Source organism: Delphinus delphis, chromosome 18 (assembly GCF_949987515.2).
Source record: "Delphinus delphis chromosome 18, mDelDel1.2, whole genome shotgun sequence".
Taxonomy (NCBI): Eukaryota; Metazoa; Chordata; class Mammalia; order Artiodactyla; family Delphinidae; genus Delphinus; species Delphinus delphis.
In genome coordinates, this window is record NC_082700.1 from 67,250,888 (window position 1) to 67,267,369 (window position 16,482).

The following is a 16,482-nucleotide window of genomic DNA, read 5'->3' on the forward strand; positions in this document are numbered from 1 at the left end:
CCCAGGAAGGTCACTGGTCCTTGAAAGTGGGTGGGATGGTGTACTGATCAGGGTTCTCCAGACAAACGGAATCAGTAGGATGTATAACTATATCTCTGCATCTATACGTTTCTCTGTCTCTCCATTAATAACTACCTATCTGTCTATCTATCTATCTATCTACCTGTCTAACCAAAGAGAGAGACTCATCATAAGGAATTGGCTTACGTGATTATGTCTGGAGACTTGAGAAGAGATGCTGCTGCAGTTTGAGTCTGAAGGCTATCTGCTGGCAGAATTCCCTCTTCTTTAGAGGAAGTCAGTCTTTTTTCTTAGGGCCTTTTACTGATTGGATGAGCCCCCCTTGCCCCCATTATGGAGGGTTGTCTTAGTCTATGTGGGCTGCTATAACAAAAATGCCACAGATTGGGTGGCTTAAACAACAGAAATGTATTTCTCACAGTTCTGGAGGCTAAGAGGTCCAAGATCAAGGTGCGGGCCAATCTGGCTTCTGGTGAGGTCCCTCTTCTTGGGAAACTGACACCTTCTTGCTGTGTCCTCACATAGCAGAGACAGAGAGATCATCTCTCTCATATCTCTTCTTACAGGGCACTAACTCTACCCTCATGACCTAATTACCTCTCAGAATCTCCATCTCCAAACCCCATCACATTGGGGATTAATGCTTCAACACATTTGGCAGAGGGATGGAAACATTCCGTCCATGGCAAGGGTCATCTGCTTTACTCAATGTCTACTGATTTAAATGCTGATCTCACCTAAAAAGTACCTTCATAGCAACTGCAGATGTGTTTGACCAAATGTCTGGGTATTGTGGCCTAAGCAAGTTGATACATGAAATTCACCATCACAGACGGGGTCAGCAAAGTATAACTGTAAGTGTGAGAAGTCTGGGAGCACGGGGCATGCACTACTCATTCACTGGGGCATGAGATAGACACTGGATCTCGGGAAAAGCTGGAGCCCGCCCAAATGTAGAACTGGGGAAGCAGCAAGTGTGGCTCATTCACCTCATTCAATAAATATGTATATTGAGGCCCTACTGTGTGCCAATCACTGGGCCAAGATTTGGGGAAACAAAGATGAAAGACAGGCCCTGCTTACAGTTGAGTGGAGGAGATAGGCAATTACCCGATGAGTGAACTTAGTGTCTACTGGCTTTGATAGAGGAATGTGATGCCCAAGGTGCCAAAGGAGTCTGAGGGCATGGAATCCAGCCACCCTCACAGAGCAGGGGACTGGAACCTTTTAAATTACTCTTACCCTACATCAGAATTAGACCTAGTGACAGGACCACAGGTTCATCTGCAGAGGGAGGTCAAGGTGGGAGCCGTGACTGTGGCAATGGTGGGTGTCAGGTGAAGAGGCGCTAAAGCCAGGAGAGTGAGTAACTGGTAGTTTCTCCTTGATGCTGGAGTGACCAGAAAACAACAGCCTTAACTTAAAGCAGTTTTAGATTTTGTGAGCATCGTGATCATGAGCAGAAAGATTTTATCAGTGCATTTCTGGGTTCATGGTCTTATCATCAGACACATGGCATATGGGATCAAACATATCGTCACCTTTGGGACAAGGGGGTTGTTAGAAAGAGCATGGTGAGCTGTGGCCCTGTGGTTGGCGGGCAGAAGTAAAATCTCATCTTTTACCTAGGTGGAAATGAAGAAAGAGGAAAGGGGTAACAGATGAATACCAGACGGAATAAGATATTTTAAAATATGAATTAGGGGACTTCCCTGGTGGTCCAGTGGTTAAGACTCCATGCTTCCAATGCAGGGGGTACAGGTTTGATCCCTGATCGGGGAACTAAGATCCCATATGCTGTGCAGTGCAGCCAAAAAAAAAAAAAATCTATATCTATATCTGTATATGTATCTATATCTATATATGTATGAATTAAAGAGAAGAGTGTTGCCTAGTACTGCCACAAAAAGCACACAACCTAGGTGGCCTAAAACAACAGAAATTTAGAGCTTCCCTGGTGGCGCAGTGGTTGAGAGTCCGCCTGCCGATGCAGGGGACATGGGTTCATGCCCCGGTCTGGGAAGATCCCACATGCCGTGGAGCGGCTGGGCCCGTGAGCCATGGCCGCTGAGCCTGCGCGTCTGGAGCCTGTGCTCTGCAACAGGGAGAGGCCACAGCAGTGAGAGGCCCGTGTGCCGCAAAAAAAAAAACAAAAAAAAAAACACAGAAATTTATTGTCTCACAGTTCTGGAGGCTGTGCTTCCCCTGAAACCTACACGGGAGAATCCTTCCCTGCTTTTTTCATTTTCTGGTGTTTTTCCAGAAATCCCTGGTGTTCCTTGGCTTGGAGATACAGCACTTCAATCTCTGCCTTGGTGGTCACATGGCATTGTTTCTGCATCTGCCTGGGACATTTTCTTATAAGGACATCAGTCATGTTGGACTTTGGTCCCACCTACTGCATTATGACATCATCTTAACTAATCTGCAATTACCCTTTGTGCAAATAGGATCACATTCTCAGGTACTGGGAGTTAGGACTTCAACATACCTGTTTTGGGGGGCTACACAATTCAACTCACAACAGGGAGAGAACTGAAGATGCAGGTAAAAGAGAGTCCTGAGTTTAGTTTTACATAATAAAAATAGAAAAGCTAAAGTCAATAAGCAAAATTAAATGTCATATGATGGTCGTCAGTCTTTAGTACTTTATTTTGTATCTCCAGCTGAAATTTAGGGAATATTGCCACGTGTTCTCTCTTTTTTTTTTTTAACCAGCTGCTATGGTAATGATACTCTTCCATGTATGCATATTTCTGTTGTATTTCTATGGATTTACTATAGTAAATATTACTAATAATGGAAATAAGAGTGATAAGGAGTTTCCTACACAAAATTGTTATGATTATCTCAGCTTGGGAAAAGAAGAAATAAAAGATTAAATGAATATGACTTGTTTTAGAACATTATATTGAACACATCAAATCAATGTGCTATTACTGGTCAGCATGACCTGGCCATGAGATGCACAGCAAAATTAAACATTTGAGCCAATAATGACCCTCACATTTCTGAGTAAGCCAGAGACAGATAAGCTCCCGCTTCTTGATACAACCCTGGGGAAGTAGATCCTGGGCGTTGGCCTTGCTGTGATGGACAGGAGGTGGCTGGGCAGTTTCATAAGAGGACATATCCTAGGCACGGGAGGAGATTATGAAGTTTGGCCTGTCTGTCCTGTTTTGATGATGCCCTGAAATCCAGCTTGCACCCTGTCAAGGATCCAGGGCAGCTACATCATGGTCCAAGAGAAGTCACTTACGTGGCATAAATCCCCAGCCACATCCATCTAGTCCCATAAAAATGTCCTGCCCTGGGGCCTGGGGTAAGAGGATAAGGGGAATTGGTCATTTGGCCTCACTTCCTTCTTTCCACTTTTAGCAGATGCTGGTGATGTCCCAACCATATCCTCTTTGTCCACGCTGAAGGTCACCTAGAGCTTCAGTGGACAATTGTCATAAAAAGACCTGTGTCTCTCTGCCTGAGCACTTTCTCTGGATGCAGGAGCATGGCTGAAAGTGCAGGAGGGTTTATAACCCCCAGGAGCAAACCTCATCCAATGAGAAAGGGAGTTGGTGTGAAATAGCCCAGCTTCCTTGGTGGTTGGTGAGACAGTTTTGGGGTATGTTTTGTTGTCTCTTAGGTCTCTAGTAGGACTTAGTTCCAAGTGCTCACAGTTGTAACCAACTCATTACTGACTACCCTCTTCCTTATCTCACTTCCCTAGTTCCTCATCATGCTTCCTAGGGTCACCTCTCAAGTAGAGAGGTGGGATTTGCACCCAAATCCTTGTCTCAAGGTTGGTTTTTTGGGGAACACAAACTAATAGCATTATATCCAATATCCCCTTTGAATGAGGAGTACTCAATTTGTTCAAACAACATGGATGGGCTAGGAAGTGAAGGCGTGGTATTGACAACCTTGCAATGGAAAGCTAGGAATCCGTTCCACTTTTATTACTGCACTGTACTATGAGCAAGAGCCCATCCACTTGATCAAAATTACCCTCAGAGAAGAAAAATGGATAAGGAATAGAATAATCCTGTCTGTGAACAATATGATTATAACTTATAAATATTCTAACCAATGGTTAGTGTTATGGAATATGTATGGTTGTATTAAGATAATTAAAAGCTTCTATGTCTCCTGTTTATAAGTCATATACCTAAAAACAAGACGTAAGAAAATGTCTTATATATCTGATACGTAATTTTGAAGATGACCTAAGACTGCATTGTCTTCATTCACATTAGGCCATACAGAATCCAATTCCAGTTTGTCAACTGTATGCATGGCATAAATTGTATACATCTAGTCTAATGGTTCTCAATCCTAGGAGACCCAACTCTCCCTTTTATAACAAATATTCTACAATTCTGTCTTTAATATCCTAAATGAAAGTCAAGAAAAATATGCTATACATAATTTTAATAATCAATACAACACCCTTACTTTGATGTGATGAAACAAAGGAAAGAAATGTATAAGAAAATAATACATATTTTGATCTGTGGGTGTTGGGACATGACTACACTAGGAGACAAATGCTTGCATTCACCTGTAAATATATTAGTTTGTATATAAGAGAAGTAAGAAGATCAGCAGTGATGCCACACAGGATGTATAGAAAAATGAATGCACAGCAGAAAAATAACTAATGGAGGATGAGAAGGTACATGTGTGGTACCAAGAGACCAGACATGTTTGTATGTGACATGAGAAAGAGAAGTAACCTTCACTTAGCCTCCAAGAAAGAGCAGATGGTCAGGGTGGAGAAGACGAGGAAGTTTGACTGTCTCACAATCAGGCTCCTTATTAGTTGCTCTAACATACTTCCCTATGTTTTGAGGGGTAGTGATGAAGTTTGATAGAAAACTGATTTCCTGTTTTGAAATCCCACCACATGTTACAGCATAAGTTCTGTCTCTAAAACTCAGACCCTGGAGACCACATCCTTTACTATGTGATAGAACACAGAGATGAAAAAGGAAGAAAGAAAAAAAGGAAAGAAGGAAGGAAGGAAGGAAGGAAAGAACTCTAGAGAAATGATGCGGTGGACTTCTAAGGTGGGTACTGAAGACTGGAGGGAAAAAGGCACATCAACCCATCACTTCCGTAAAAAAACCCCACACCCTGATTTCCATATGTAATTTTCTCAGCACAGCTTTCTTACCATTGTGCTACACAAACGAGAAAGCCAGAGGCAGGACGGTGCAGTAGTGTCAGTGCCCTGTCATGAGTCCCAACTGCGTGAGAGCATACTTCCCAACCGCAGCGCTGGCTCTGCCACCAGAGCCTCTGCCCACTCACGTCAGGGGCTGGAAGTGCTGGGGAATTGCACCGCTTGGGGGTAGCCCTTAGTTACTGATGGGAGTCAGTGGATAAATACCCCAGCTGCCTCCCCCTCTGGCACCATGACCGTGGAGCGCTGGCTCAGTTGCCCACAGTGCTAATTTTTTTGATAATTCATCTCTATTGGCATCCATCCTTCCCTTCCCATTCTCCCAGTGGTCTTTTCTAGGACCACTGCCAGAGAAACTTGAAACTGAATTTGAAACTTTGCCTCAGAGTCTGCTTTTGGGGAGACCCAAACTGAAACAGAGGGTAATAATCTCAAATATTTTAAAAAATCTGATTGATGAAATTTAATGATGTCCTAATTCCGTTAAAAGAAATCTCAGATGGTCTCTTACATTCTGTTGCTTTTGCCAGAATTGTTTAGTGAAACTCTTCACCTAAATATGCCTTTGGAAATACTATAATAAATAACGTAGCTCTCATGTTAAAGGAGGATGAACGGAAGTCCTAGCCGAATCCAAATCTTTCCATAATTAAGTAATTCTTTTGTCCCCAAATCATGTTTTAGCCCAATTCACATTTTCTGCAAACATTGGCTAATACCTTTCACGATTTTCAAGTGGATTAATCACCAAATCTGATATTGTAGATCCATACTGACTTTTAGATCTACTCATTATTTTAAAATAGCATCAAAATTAGCAATATAATCCCAAACCAGTATCTTAGACCTAGTCTTATCTGCTATAGATAACGGAACTGGGAAAATTCTGGGCAAGAGAGCTTCTCTTAAATCAAGTAAGTTTGTTGAAAAATCTCAGGTTAATTCCTTCCTCTTTAATAATATCAATCTCGCTTGCAGATTAAGGACTTGATTTAACATTTCTGATACACATGCAATATATGTCAAATCTCTTCATAATATTTTGATGCCACTATTTAATTTTTACTGATTGAAAACAAAAATGCATGTTAGTATTAAAGAATAAATAAAATATTTTGAAACAATTTTCTTTGGAATCACCATCTTATTTCTATATGTAGGATAAGATAGTCAAACTCCTTTTCAATGTTATTGCAAAGTTTACAAAAGAATCTTTTACTCAAGGCATTAATTTAAATTTTATTAGTAGCAGTGATAACATTCACTGACTTGTGGGCCTTTCACTAAGCTTTTGGCGAGTGAGGTCGTCAACGAGTAATGCAGTGACTTACCAATGGGGCTGTTGCTACTTGTGAGATGTTTACAACCCTACTTTGCTGGCGGACTGTAGCTGCAGCTCCGTCTGCTGCCCAATGACACTGGAAAAGGAAAAAGGTCTTCCTGTGAAACATTTTTAAAGAATTTCAAATTTTCACAACTCTTAGGATCCAATGTCCATACATATGGAAATAAATTTTCTGCCCAATGGTTTTATTCCCATGAACCTTAACATTTGTGGTCAGTAAAGCTTCATTATCATAGAGGTTTCTTGCAATTCACTTGCAACATTCTTTTGACTGTAGATCATTTCAGAGCCTATTTTCTACTTCTGGATTTCTCATAGATTCTCCTACATACAACATTATTGCTCAATTAACAGAAGAAAACATTTAAGTTTCTTTCTCTCATAAAAATAACTTCTTATACAGCAGTTACAATTAATTTTCCCTTATATTGTTTGGATTTCCACAGTATCATTTGTGCTATTCTATAAGAAACGGTACCTCATATCCTTCAGATTGGATCAAAAAAACATCTCAAGGACAATACTATGATTTCCAAACTTTCCTTAAATCTCTGAAGTTTGTATCTTTGCCAACTCTGTGTCTCTCTTTATAAAATATTCACTTGGTCTTGATGGGTTCATCTAGATGAATTAGAAAAAAACTATGTTGCCAATGATATTTTCAAATATTCAGCTGAGTACTCTCAACCTCTTTTCTTAATATCTAAATTATATATAGTATTTTTAAAATAAGGGCTAAATTTGTACATCTTTGTGAAAAATATAGAAGCACTAAGAATGCCATAAACATAAACTGATACTGGTGACTCAAGTGCAACGAGTGGAGTTGTTGTAGGTGGTGTTGTTTTCTGAATTGGTAAACAGCTCCTGATTTTCAAATATCAACCAAAACAATATTAGTGGCATTCCTGGAAAATTCGCCGTGAATTAAAACTCTGTAAGGCATACATGTTTACATGTGAATTAGAATTGGTTCTCGACTCAAATAAATACAAACGAGCTTTTACCTACATAAGAAGCGTGAGCTGGGAGAGTCAAAAGTTGGTTAGGAAAGAAAACAATTGGTTTTTTTGTAAAAAGGTTTGGTCTGGCATCAGTGGACCCCATGCAGTATTTCCCAGTTCACTGTGACAGCCAAAAATACGCTTACGTATTTCCCAAATGCTCCCTACTCATTAAACATGTATTATGAATATTACTGTATCATTGAAAAGGCGCAACTGCTCTTTAAAAAGCTTCCACACCTACTTTCTCATAAATATTGATTTTATAGATATTATATGCCGAAAGTGCATTTGAAGCAGTACGAAGCCTACTTTATCCAAGTACTGACCATCAACCCTAGTCATTATCTACTGATTCCTCCAAAAAGTAGCTGACTAGAATCCCTGGGAATTTGGAAAGGGGATCCTAAGCCAGAAAGTTGGATAGGTTATGGCCTAATAACCTTATGGCATGGTAGCTCTCATCTGTTCAGAACTTGTTACTTCGGAAGTTCGTGATTCTTATTTTTGTTGTTGTTGTTGGCCCCCTCTGCTACTTAGTAATCTTTAGGAAAAGTCCAGTTTATCTCTGCTATTTGAAAGGAATACTATGCCAAAGGCAGGGTGAAACATATAGGAAAAGGGGCTTATCAGGGATTTTGGTCAGCAGCCTTCCCCCAGCGCTCACCTGGAGATTTTCTTTCTGATGCTAAAACCTTAGAGAAGCTGTGTTTTATTTTATTAAAGGAAGACAACACCTTCACATCAAGAGACTCAAAATGGGTAGGATACAACATTTGTACAACACATTCCTTGCCCGGGAAGGGGCTTACCCTCTCAAGTGTATCGCTATTACCCCAATGTAGAAAGTAGATCCATAAGACATAGCGAGGCAAATGATGATTCCTAGTAATTGACAGAATTAGGTCTCCATAAATATGATCCAGAGAAGACACAAAGTAGAAATATAGGCATGGACAACAGAAGTGATATACAGGAAGAGATCTGGGACTGTGTGATAAAGGTTAGATGAATTACACTAGTTACGGTAGGGTTTCTCCACCTGCACTACTGACATTTTGGGCAGGAGAATTCTTTACTGTGGGAGGCTGTCCCGTGTATTGTAGGATGTTGAGCAGCATCCCTGGCCTCTGCCCACTAGATGCCAGTAGCAGTCTCCTCCGCCAATTCTCACACCAAAATTGTTTCCCAATATTGGCAAGAGTTCCCTGGAGTCTAAAATCGGCCCCTGTTGAGAATCACTGCTTCTCAGACTTCAGTGTGCATAGGATCAGCTGGGAGTCTTCTAAACACTGCTTTACTAGGTCTGCGGTAGGGCCTGGCACTCTCTAGTCCAAACAAGATCCCAGATGAGACCGATGCTGCCTGTCCAAGGGCAACACTTGCTTCTTTTAAGGCAAACTTACAGCCTTCTACCAGTCAACACACACGGGTCATCAGAATGCAAAGGAGGTGTATATTCAGGGTATGGAGTGCTGAAAATACTTTCAAGCAAGAGCTGCATACCAAATTGAGTTATCATGTACTTAATTAAGCATGTTTAAGAAGTGAACATAAATAAGTGAGGGGTTTGTATTTGTTTTTTTAAACTTCAGAGTGCTTTATCTCCTAATTCAGCAGTTCTCAAAACTTTTGGTCTTGGGATCCCTTTAACACTCTTAAAAATAATTGAGAAGTGCAAGAGCTTTTGTTAACATGGGTTTGTATCTACTGGTATTTACTGGATTAGAAATTAACTAAGAAACTGAGTAAATTGTTTAAATATTTGAAATTAATTTAAAAATAGTATACCCAAGGATGCAGCCTTTGAGAAAGTAAGGCAGTGTTGACACCAGCAGCACTGAATATACGACTGAAACCTAGTTAGAGCCTCTATATAAACTTTTAAGATTCTGGTGGGCAGGTGCAGAGAACTACTTGTCTTAACAGCTTCAGGAGACAGTCTCTTACGTTCACAGGCCAGGGACATGCAAAAATCAAGAGCAAATGTATTTCCAGCTGTGTGGCTGACAGGGTCTTGGTGCTCCAGCTGGGCGTCAGGCCTGCACCTCTGAGGTGAGCTGAGTTCAGGACACTGGTCCACCAGAGGCCTCCCAGCCCCACGTAATATCAATTGGCGAGAGAGATCTCTGCCTCAATGCTAAGACCCAGCTCCACCCAATGGCCAGCAGACTCCAGTGCTGAAAGCCCCATGCCAAACAACTAGCAAGACAGGAACACAACCCCACCCGTTAGCAGACAGGTTGCCTAAAATCATAATAAGGTCACAGACACCCCAAAACACACCACTGGACGGGGTCCTGCCCACCAGGGAGACAAGATCCAGCCTCATCCACCAGAACACGGGCACCAGTCCCCTCTACCAGGAAGCTTACACAACCCACTGAACCAACCTCACCCACTGGGGGCAGACACCAAAAACAACGGGAACTATGAACCTGCAGTCTGCGAAAAGGAGACCCCAAACACAGTAAGTTAAACAAAATGAGAAGACAGAGAAATATGCAGCAGATGAAGGAGCAAGGTAAAAACCCACCAGACGAAACAAATGAGGAGGAAATAGGCAGTCTACCTGAAAAAGAATTCAGAGTAATTATAGTAAAGATGATCCAAAATCTTGGAAATAGAATGGAGAAAATACAAGAAATGTTTAACAAGGACCTAGAAGAACTAAAGAGCAAACAAACAATGATGAACAGCACAATAAATGAAATTTAAAATTCTCTAGAAGGAATCAATAGCAGAATAACTGAGGAAGAAGAACGGATAAGTGACCTGGAAGATAAAATAGTGGAAATAACTACCACGGAGCAGAATAAGGAAAAAAGAAGGAAAAGAATTGAGGACAGTCTCAGAGACTTCTGGGACAACATTAAACACACCAACATTTGAATTACAGGGATCCCAGAAGAAGAAGGGAAAAAGAAAGGGACTGAGAAAATATTTGAAGCGATTATAGTTGAAAACTTCCCTAATATGGCAAAGGAAATAGTCGAGTCCAGGAAGCACAGAGATTCCCATACAGGATGAATCCAAGGAGAAACACACCAAGACACATATTCATCAAACTTTCAAAAATTAAATACAAAGAAAAAATATTAAAAGCAGCAAGGGAAAAGCAACAAGTAACATACAAGGGAATCCCCATAAGGTTAACAGCTGATCTTTCAGCAGAAACTCTGCAAGCCAGAAGGGAGTGGCAGGACATATTTAAAGTGATGAAAGGGAAAAACCTACAACCAGGATTACTCTACCCAGCAAGGATCTCATTCAGATTTGATGGAGAAATTAAAACCTTTACAGGCAAGCAAAAGTTAAGAGAATGCAGCACCACCAAACCAGCTTTACAACAAATGCTAAAGGAACTTCTCTAGGCAGGAAACACAAAAGAAGGAAAAGACCTACAAAAAGAAACCCAAAACAATTAACAAAATGGTAATAGGAAGATACATATCGATAATTACCTTAAATGTAAATGGATTAAATGCTCTAACCAAAAGACATAGATTGGCTGAATGGATACAAAAACAAGACCCATATACATGCTGTCTACAAGAGACCCACTTCAGACCTAGGGACACATACAGACTGAAAGGAGGGGATGGAAAAAGATATTCCATGCAAATGGAAATCAAAAGAAAGCTGGAGTAGCAGTTCTCATATCAGACATAATAGACTTTAAAATAAAGACTATTACAAGAGACAAAGAAGGACACTACATAATGATCAAGGGATCAATCCAAGAAGAAGATATAACAATTGTAAATATTTATGCACCCAACACAGGAGCAACTCAATACATAAGGCAAATGCTAACAGCCATAAAAGGGGAAATCGATGGTAACAGAATCATAGTAGGGGACCTTAACACCCCATTTTCACCAATGGACAGATCATCCAAACAGAAAATAAATAAGGAAACACAAGCTTTAAATGACACATTATACCAAATGGACTTAATAGATATTTATAGTACATTGCATCCAAAAACAACAGAATACACTTTCTTCTCAAGTGCTCATGGAACATTCTCCAGGATAGATCATATCTTGGGTCACAAATAAAGCCTTGGTAAATTTAAGAAAATTGAAATCATATCAAGTATCTTTTCCGACCACAAGGCCATAAGACTAGATATCAATTACAGGAAAAAAACTGTAAAAAATACAAACACATGGAGGCTAAACAATACACTACTAAATAACCAAGAGATCACTGAAGAAATCAAAGAGGAAATCAAAAATACCTAGAAACAAATGACAATGAAAACACAACAACCCAAAACCTATGTAGTGCAGCAAAAGCAGTTCTAAGAGGGAAGTTTACAGCAATACAATCCAACCTCAGGAAACAAATCTCAAATAAACAACCTAAACTTACACCTAAAGCAATTCGAGAAAGAAGAACAAAAAAATGCCCAAAGTTAGCGGAAGGAAAAAAATCATAAAAATCAGATCAGAAATAAATGAAAAAGAAATGAAGGAAACGATAGCAAAGATGAATAAAACTAAAAGCTGGTTCTTTGAGAAGATAAACAAAATTGATAAACCATTAGCCAGACTCATCAAAAAAAAAAAAAGAAGAAGACTCAAATCAACAGAATTAGAAATGAAAAAGGAGAAGTAACACTGACACTGCAGAAATACAAAGGATCATGAGAGATTACTACAAGCAACTATATGCCAATAAAATGGACAACCTGGAAGAAATGGACAAATTCTTAAAAAAGCACAACCTTCCGAGACTGAACCAGGAAGAAATAGAAAATATGAACAGACCAATCACAAGTGCTAAAATTGAAACTGTGATTAAAAATTTTCCAACAAACAAAAGCCCAGGACCAGATGGCTTCACAGGTGAATTCTATCAAACATTTAGAGAAGAGCTAACACCTATCCTTCTCAAACTCTTCCAAAATAAGCAGAGGGAGGAACACTCCCAAACTCATTCTATTAGGCCACCATCACTGTGATACCAAACCAGACAAAGATATCACAAAAAAAGAAAACTACAGGCCAATATCTCTGATGAACATAGATGTAAAAATCCTCAACAAAATACTAGCAAACAGAATCCAACAGCACATTAAAAGGATCATACACCATGATCAAGTGGGGTTTATCCCCGGAATGCAAGGATTCTTCAATATACACAAATCAATCAATGTGATACACCATATTAACAAACTGAAGGATAAAAACTGTATGATCATCTCAATAGATGCAGAAAAAGCTTTCAACAAAATTCAACACCCATTTATTATTAAAACTGTCCAGAAAGTAGGCATAGAGGGAAGTTACCTCAACATAATAAAGGCCATATATGACAAACCCACAGCCAACATCATTCTCAAAGGTGAAAAACTGAAACCATTTCCACTAAGATCAGGAACAAGACAAGGTTGCCCACTCTCACCGCTATTATTCAACAGTTTTAGAAGTTTTAGCCACAGCAAGTAGAGAAGAAAAAGAAATAAGGAATCCAAATTGGAAACGAAGAAGTAAAACTGCAACTGTTTGCAGATGACATGATACTATACATAGAGAATCCTAAAGATGCTGCCAGAAAACTACTAGAGCTAATCAATGAATTTGGTAAAGCAGCAGGATACAAAATTCATGCACAGAAATCTCTTGCATCCCTATACACTAATGATGAAAAATCTGAAATAGAAATTAAGGAAACACTCCCATTTACCATTGCAACAAAGAGAATAAAATACCTAGAAATAAACATACCTAAGGAGACAAAAGACCTGTATGCAGAAAACTATAAGATACTGATGAAAGAAATTAAAGACAATACAAAGAGATTAAGAGAAAAACCATGTTCTTGGATTGGAAGAATCAACATTGTGAAAATGCCTATACTACACAAAGCAATCTACAGATTCAGTGCAATCCCTATCAAACTACTAATGGCATTTTTCACAGAACTAGAACAAAAAATTTTACAATTTGTATGGAAACACAAAAGACCCCAAATAGCCAAAGCAATCTTGAGAAAGAAAAACAGAGCTGGAGGAATCAGGCTCCCCGACTTCAGACTATACTGCAAAGACAAAGTAATCAAGACACTATGGTACTGGCACAAAAACAGAAATATACATCAGTGGAACAGGATAGAAAGCCCAGAGATAAACCCATGCACATATGGTCACCTTATCTTTGATCAAGGATGCAAGAATATACAATGGAGAAAAGACAGCCTCTTCAATAAGTGGTGCTGGGAAAACTGGAGAGCTACATGTAAAAGAATGAAATTAGAACACTCCCTAACACCATACACAAAAATAAACTCAAAATGGATTAAAGACCTAAGTGTAAAGCCAGACACTATAAAATTCTTAGAGGAAAACATAGGCAGACACACTCTATAACATAAATCACAGCAATATCCTTTTGACCCACCTCCTAGAGAACTGGAAATAAAAACAAACAAATGGGACCCAATGAAACTTAAAAGCTTTTGCACAGCAAAGGAAACCATAAACAAGACGAAGAGACAACCCTCAGAATGGGAGAAAATATTTGCAAATGAAGCAACTGACAAAGGATTAATCTCCAAAATATACAAGCAGCTGTTGCAGCTCAATATCAAAAAAAGCAAACAACCCAATCCAAAAATGGGCAGAAGACCTAAACAGACATTTCTCCAAAGAAGATATACAGATTGCCAACAAACACATGAAAGGATGTTCAACATCACTAGTCATTAGAGAAATGCAAATCAAAACCACAATGAGGTATCACCTCACACTGCTCAGAATGGCCATCATCAAAAAATCTACAAACAGTAAATGCTGGAGAGGGTGTGGAGAAAAGGGAACCCTCTTGCACTGTTGGTGGGAACGTAAATTGATTCAGCCATTATGGGGAACACTATGGAGGTTCCTTAAAAAACTAAAAATAGAACTACCATATGACCCAGCAATCCCACTACTGGGCATATGCCCTGAGAAAACCACAATTCAAAAAGAGTCATGTAGGGGCTTCCCTGGTGGTGCAGTGGTTGAGAGTCCGCCTGCCGATGCAGGGGAACGTGGGTCCGTGCCCCAGAGGATCCCACGTGCCACGGAGCGGCTGGGCCCGTGGGCCATGGCCGCTGGGCCTGCGCGTCCGGAGCTTGTGCTCCGCAACGGGGGAGGCCACAGCGGTGAGAGGCCCGCATACCACAAAAAAAAAAGAGTCATGTATCACAATGTTCATTGCAGCACTATTTACAATAGCCAGGACATGGAAGCAACCTATGTGTCCATCAACAGATGAATCGATAAAGAAGATGTAGTACATATATACAATGGAATATTACTCAGCCATAAAAAGAAACAAAATTGAGTTATTTGTAGTGAGGTAGATGGACCTAGAGGCTGTCATACAGAGTGAAGTAAGTCAGAGAGAAAAACAAATACCGTATGCTAACACATATATATGGAATCTAACAAAAAAAAAAAGGTTCTAAAGAACCTAGGGGCAGGACAGGAATAAAGATGCAGACACAGCGAATGGACTTGAGGACACAGGGAGGGCGAAGGGTAAGCTGGGACAAAGTGAGAGAGTGGCATGGACATATATACACTACCAAATGTAATATAGATAGCTAGTGGGAAGCAGCTGCATAGCACAGGGAGATCAGCTCCATGCTTTGTTACCACCTAGAGGGGTGGTATAGGGAGGGTGGGAGGGAGACACAAGAGGGAGGAGGTATGGGCATATATGTGTATGTATAGCTGATTCAGTTTGTTCTACAGCAGAAACTAGCACAACATTGTAAAGCAATTATACTCCAATAAAAATGTTTAAAAAAATAGTATACCCATTACATGTTAACATAACTAATAAATTGTCGTGAAAAATTACCGTACTTGCCCAAGCAAAAAATTATGGGGAAGAACAGCATTATTTAGCATTTTTGCAAATGTCTAACATCTGGTTTAATAGAAGACAGCTGGATTCTCATATCTGCTTCTGCTTTGTTTTTTTGTGATTCACTGTTTTTTTTAATAAATTTATTCAGTTTATTTATTATTGGCTTTGTCGGGTGTTTGTTGCTGCATGTGGGCTTTCTCTAGTTGCAGCGAGCAGGGGCTACTCTTTGTTGTGGTGCACGGGCTTCTTATTGCAGTGGCTTCTCTTGTGGCAGAGCACAAGCTCTCGGCGTGTGGGCTTCAGTAGTTGTGGCACATGGGCTTCAGTAGTTGTGGCAGGAGGGCTCAGTAGTTGTGGCATCTTCCCGGTCCAAGGCTTGAACCCGTGTCCCCTGAACTGGCAGGAGGATTCTTAACCACTGCGCCACCAGGGAAGCCCGATTCATTGTTTTAGTTTAAGTATATAAAGAAAATCTGGCCTCACACAGATATGAGGCTGGAAAAGGAAGCATTTTAATAGTCACTTCTGATAACATGGATATTCTTTTTTTTTTTTTTTTTTTTTTGCGGTACTTGGGCCTCTCACTGTTGTGGCCTCTCCCGTTGTGGAGCACAGGCTCCGGACGCGCAGGCTCAGCGGCCATGGCTCACGGGCCTAGCCGCTCCGCGGCATGTGGGATCTTCCCGGACCGGGGCACGAAGCCATGTCCCATGCATCGGCAGGGGGACTCTCAGCCACTGCGCCACCAGGGAAGCCCGCAGATATTCTTTTTTGATATGACACCGCAGCTTAACAAATGGTAGTTTCTTAAAGACTAGTTGCAATGAGAAGTCTGAAACCCTATCTTTTGTACTGTTGACACCAAAATTTATTGGTTTATCTTGCAGTTTGAATTGATCTTTTACCCATGCATGATTTTGTAACACCACGTATTGGTCAACTGGAAAATACTAGCTCATTAAGTTATACAACTGTTCCGAATGTGCAGTGGAAAATTCCACTGGATACTCCAGAGCAATTAAGAGTAAAAACGACAAATAATATCTTTATATCACTGTAAAGATA

The 16,482-nt window shown here is 40.2% G+C and overlaps 1 protein-coding gene across 2 annotated transcripts in view; it reads right to left on the reverse strand.

Moving 5' to 3' along the window:
• DOCK9 (dedicator of cytokinesis 9) overlaps nt 1–16,482 on the reverse strand; it is a 378,503-nt gene that overhangs the window by 360,892 nt on the left and 1,129 nt on the right. The gene's annotated exons all lie outside the window — the stretch shown is intronic.